This window comes from Diadema antillarum, unplaced genomic scaffold, assembly GCF_040938485.1.
Source record: "Diadema antillarum isolate AM-2024a unplaced genomic scaffold, OU_Dant_1.0 seq00000135_RagTag, whole genome shotgun sequence".
Taxonomy (NCBI): domain Eukaryota; kingdom Metazoa; phylum Echinodermata; class Echinoidea; order Diadematoida; family Diadematidae; genus Diadema; species Diadema antillarum.
In genome coordinates, this window is record NW_027271212.1 from 275166 (window position 1) to 281391 (window position 6226).

Sequence of the window (6226 nt, forward strand, 5' to 3'; positions counted from 1 at the left end):
ATATTTAATGCATGAGATAGGCCTATGTGTAGGCACTAGTAAGCCCAGAGTGTAGATTCTTTCTTTCTGTCGTTCTTTCTTTCTTTTCGTTTTTTTATTATATGTATTTATATTTATTTTTTACAGAGGTAGGAACGGATCTCTGTTGTTATTTATGCTTTCATGTATAGGTCCCATCATACTTCTCTTTGTTCAACCCCATTAATTCGATTTCGACCAGTTATCATTTCAATTGATGTGATATTACCATGTTATTGTTCGTGGGGTTTTTTTTGCACATTGTTTACAAGGTAAAAGAACCTGTATCATTATTTCTGATATGACATTCATCTACGAGAAGTATGAAAGTAAATGAATTTAAATTTAAATTTAAATTTACATACAGCAGAGATCAGTGGATTTGCATGATGGGTACAATTAGTGCGTTATTAGAATGTAGTTTACGAGTGCAAAGGTAGGCCTTGAGAATGCTTATTGTTCAGCTTCAAAATAAAGCGTACCTTTGTAATGTATCGATTCACTTTGCAAATATGATTCGTGGTTAAATTGTTCTACAAAGCACTATAAGTAAACAATGAATACCAAGTGATTCTTATAATGCAGTTCAGTTTCATTTTATTTCTGCATTTCAATGAGAATCATACTTTAAATGACGAGACCTTTATTTTGAACAAATAATGTAGACCTATACATAATAAATCCACAGTTGATCTAGATCTATAATAATCATGATGATCCTTAAGTACTTTAACAAAATAAAATCAATCGTTTGTAACTGAATCGTGGTTTTTAGATTTTGTGGCGCATTGTATTCAAGCCTTGTCGATCTGGCCCTATAGCGACGTATGAATGAATGAATGAATGAATGAATGAATGAATGAATGAATGAGTTTATTACCAAATTTCAATGATACATGAGAAATCACATTCACTCGACAATGATACATATCATAATCATCTTGGTAAAGGTTGTTAAAAATAGCATACATGCGATTACAAGAATCAATATCAGCAAATTGCCTGAAAATGTATACATCTCTCATGTCTTATTATTAAAGTGTAACACATATACAATATTTACAATAAGAATAACAGTGATAACCATGACAAAGAAAAGGAGAAGAAGAAGAAGAAGAACAACAACAACAACAATTTTCAAGTGAGCTTAAAAGCAAAAAGTAAAAAATAATGAACTTCATGAAATTTTGTGAAATTAGATTTCAAGTTCGTATTCCTCAATTAAACATTGTTGTATGCCCGTCCAAAAAAAAATCTGCGACTGGTATAATTTCTTAATTCTTTTGGCTAATTATTCCATTATGAGCGTCCAATATCAAATTGATTGTTTCTCTAAATTGATAATACTCTTTGAAACACCAAAATTAAATTTCACTTTGTTTCTAGTTTGATAAGGGTGTTCTAACTTTGTACTAAAAAATAATCAGATAAGGAATGAGGCAGCAGGCGGTTATATTATGTATGTCATGCATAAATATACCAATTGCATAGCTGTATTCTCTGAAAATATCCAGCACTTTTAAAAGGAACAGAGCAATATCTCGACTCTTTAAAATCTTGAAAATTACTCGCGCCATTCTTTTCAGCAGCACTAATATAGAATAAGATTCAGATTTGTTTTAAGTGTACTGGGCGTTTAACAACTTTCAGTTTATTCAACCAGTTATGTCTGTAATATTGTTATGTTTGCAGCTCAAATGTTATGAAGAACACTTATTATCATCTATATAGGACGTTTTAGCGGCGCATTAAAAAACGCGTATTGTAGTCCGCTCAATTTTTACCAAAGATGCCGTTCAATATCAGAGCTTATTGAACGAATCGCATAGACCAACGTATTAATTCCCCATAGGCTATCGTTGTTACTTGCCGTTCAAGATCACACAATGACAATGACAATGACAATGACAATGACAATGACAATGACAATGACAATAGATATTCAATTCTGTCTCGTTTATTGCGTGAGCGCTTGCTGAATGCGCAAACGCTTGCTACTAGTGCGCGTCATTTTGTTTTACAGGCCTTTTTTACAGGCTGTGCCTTCTTTACAATTGATATGTAAGTTATTTGTCTTTTCATTCTCTCCTCCTTTTTTCTTCCCCTCTCTACTTCTTCTTCTTCTCGTCCATATTTCCTTCATTCTTGTTCACTTAGCGTATGAATTCATTTCCGTATGTCTTTGCGTTTTTTCTTTTTTTCTGTTTCTTTTTTTTTCCTGAACCAAAAGTCACTCGTATATCTTTTGTTAATTCACCAGTCTTGTGTCCTTCTCACTCTCCCTCTTCACCTCCATATATCCCTTCTTTCTCTCTCCTCTCTCTCTCTCTCTCTCTCGTCATATTTCCCTTTCTTTGTTTTTTTTTTCACCATATATCGTGTATATACTGTATATTTCTGTACATTTTTTTTTCATCAATCGCATCTCATTCTTATTTTGTTTGTTATAGTTGTTTTGTACACTTTTCAGAGTTATTTGCAATTATTATTTATTGATATTATAATGTGCTATATGTTTTTCATTGGACTCCGATACCCAGAGTTTGGGTTGTGAGTAAATAAACTTTCAAACTTTTCAAACTTTTGTTACATTTTTCACAAGCGCGCAAACATCTTGCTAGTTGTTTGTTTCATACGCAGTTTTAGGGGCTTCCCCTTTTCAGCGCTGGGATGGGACTGCCGAGTCAACTTCAAAGACGAGTAGAAGCCGGGTAATTCTGTGCAGTTTATGCTTGCTCTGCTTGATTGTATAGATGATAATAATTATATTGGATGGCCTTGATTCATGGAAAACCAGGGAATATTGCACTCGTTAGGGTCAATATTGCACTCATCTTCGATTCGTGCAATATTGGCCCTAACTCATGTCATAGCCATCCAATATAATATAATTATTGTATCATGAATAAAGCAGGTCTGCATTTTGTATGTTACGTCATAATAAATGAGCGCTTCCTTATTGTTTCGTGTTGAATCGAAGCGTATCTAGAGACAAATCTTGATCGTTATGTCAACGAAACGGTAAATAAAGCTCACTTCTGATATTCGCTCTCTGAATAGCATCTTGTGCTTTCTTTGACGGCTTATATCGTGTGCGATTAAATCGTGCTTTTTCGATTTTGTATCGCAATTGTGGTCTTGCAATCTTCCGACATGAGGTACGTATAAGAAGCATTCATGCTATTACGTGATTTTTTCACTAACAAATGTTACTGATTACAATACTGCAAATAACGTCAGGTTATAGTGATGTGATCACGTTTTGGTATACATTAACTGGAAAACTGATTTCATAAATTTTCAGTCTTTTTGCCTTAGCATACCAAATGTTTTTAAACTTTCAACGTATTCTACCAGTGATGTGTAAAATAATATAGTTACGTTGTAGCCCAATAGTTATGAAATACACTCGATTATCGTAAGCAATGACTAACATTAAGAAACTACCATGTTAGATAGTCAGGTTTGGAGGTGCAACTTCGTTTATGAAACCCGAGATGGCATAGGCTGAAACTAATACATGCCCTCGAATTAGTAGTTATAGTAGTAGTAGTAGTAGTAGTAGTAGTGGTAGTAGTAGTAGTAGAGGTAAGAAATCATGTATCATGAAATTTCTAAACAACAATGCAAGTGGGGGAGCACTAAACTCTACTAGGGGGCCCCGGGAGGGGGGGGGGGGGGCGTGTTTTTTTTTTTAGACGGCGCAGATTGGGGACCCTAAAAATCTATTGGGGACCCTATCCCTAAACCTAACCCTAATCATCAAACCCTAACTCTAACCCTAACCCTAACCCTAACCAAAAACCCTAACCCAACGTTTTTCCCATAGGTTTAACACGCGCCATGCCCCAATCTGTGCCGTCTTAAAAAAAAAAAAACGCACGGGGGGGGGGGGGGGGATGGAGGAGGAGGGATCTACTCATAGCTTGAGACTGCGCGGATGCAATGTAACCAAACGCGCAACACGGAATGCTCCTGAATAAAAGCAGGCCTATTTCACGTCATAATCAGAGCGCGCGTCCTTATTGTTTCGTTCAGAAACAAAACGCATCTAAAGGCAAGTCTTGATCGTTATAACAACGAAACGATAACTAAAGCTCACTTATGATATTCGTTCTCTGACTAGCATCTTGTGCTTTTCTTTGACGGCTTATCGTGTGCGATTAAATCGTGCTTTTTCGATTTTCTATAGCGCAATTCTGGGTCTTGCAATCTTCCGACATGAGGTATGTATGAAAAACTCATGCGAAGAGATTTGTTTTTTTTTTTCTTTTAAGACATTACAATTATCCAGATGAAGTCAAAGAACAACGATGAACCAAGTTTGCCCGGAAAGCACTCTTCATGTACATGTATTTTCAGATAATCTATGTGAAAATGCAGTGTTCGTGCAAACCGCAAGTACAATGCAATCACAAAATAATTGTACTTGCATGCACGTTACTCTAAAAGATTTGAGCATCTCATTATTTTGATCTCATTCGACCCCCTTTCTTTTATGTCACTATCGGCGGGCTCATAGCTTGATTCCAGAATTTTTGGAAGACCTGCTTCCCAGCGGAAGTTTGACTGACTACGCCCTCTTCACAACGACATCTTCTAGTCACCTGATGGCTGCTGGATGTCACGTGATAAACTTGGACCATCAAAGCAAGGGGACTCTCAGGAAGAAGGTATTTATAAAACTCTGATCCGATAGCAAGCCATCTTCGCTATACAGTCTTATTTCAGAAAGCTACAAATAATCTTACATTTGCGCATCTTCTAGTTTCATGTGTTTTACCAAACAAAACAAAACTAAACAAAACTTACAAAGGCCTTGTATATTGAAACGAGACATACTCATACGTGTGTCATAAGATTTATGATACACTTCTATCTCAATATATTTTTGTTTCTTGCCAGGAATACTTCCGACAATTGTTCACCTTCGCTGATACGAACCAATCCTTGGCTCAGGGAGATCTGCATCTTCTGACAGGCGATGACATTCGGCTTCTCAAGGTATCATCAAACTCCTTCTTTCAACACATTATGAAAGCACTCATGTGTACATAGTTACAATATTATGCAGTGAAGAGTTCCTGGATAAGTAAGATCATTTCCCATTAAGAGTTATAGTAAGTTCTTTGTCATGTCGTCAAAGAATATGTTCATATAAGTCTTAAAAATATAATGACAATATGAACGCTGACAATTTACATGAAATTCCAATGAAAATGTTAAAGTACTTATAGTATTGACTGCAATAACACCTTTAACATATTCGTGAGGAATTCATCTCATCAAATAATAAGTGAATCACACTCTAATTTTTTCTTATGATACTTCGGAAAATTTAAGATGGAGGTGATGTGATATGAAGTACTGCTATAACGTAATTTCTCCCTCATCATACACTCTATAGATGGAGGAGGTGAAGAAGTACGAGCGAAGGCTTCGTCAGAAAGTCTTTGGCGAGAAGGCGGTGGTGAAAGAGATGATCAGCTCCCACTTCAGCCGACAGAAAATGCAGAGACGCAGACGAGAGGTGTGCCGAGACAAAACACTTCTCAACCTCAGAAAGAGACTGAGCGAGGAGAGGAAGAAAAACAGACAGCTCCGAGAGGACCTGCGGGTCGAGAAAGAGAGATCTTCTGTTCTGGAAAGGGAGAAGGTACTCCTTTTGCCCATAATATATACTTTATTTTACAGGTACAACCACTGGAGGTCACTTTGTTCAGTATACTTGCCTTTTTTTCTTTTGCTGCACTTTCTACTGTCTGTTATCATCTGTGGTTTGATTGTCATTTTGACTAGTAAAATTGCTTTCAACGTAGTCCTTTTTTTTGCAACTTTCCAATATATTTATGATTTATATACAATGGTCTTATTATGTATATTGCAATGTACATTGACCAGTTCAGATTGTAAACTTGTGTGGTTATCTATTTTTCTTTCTCCCAGAATGGAGAGCAGACAAAAGTTGATAAACTTTCAGAGATGGTACGGAGAATGCGATCCACGCTCCTTGAAATGGAGGTAATATTGTTAATCATTGTCATAATTTATATAGCCACATTCTTATCCAATTACTATATCAGTTTATTCAGGTTAAACCATAATGAAATATGACAGGCTTGTTATTGAAATCATCAGCAGTGAGAACAGATAACTTACAAATTAAAACTAAAATGTTAATAATAATTCATACGATTGAAGCTAATTG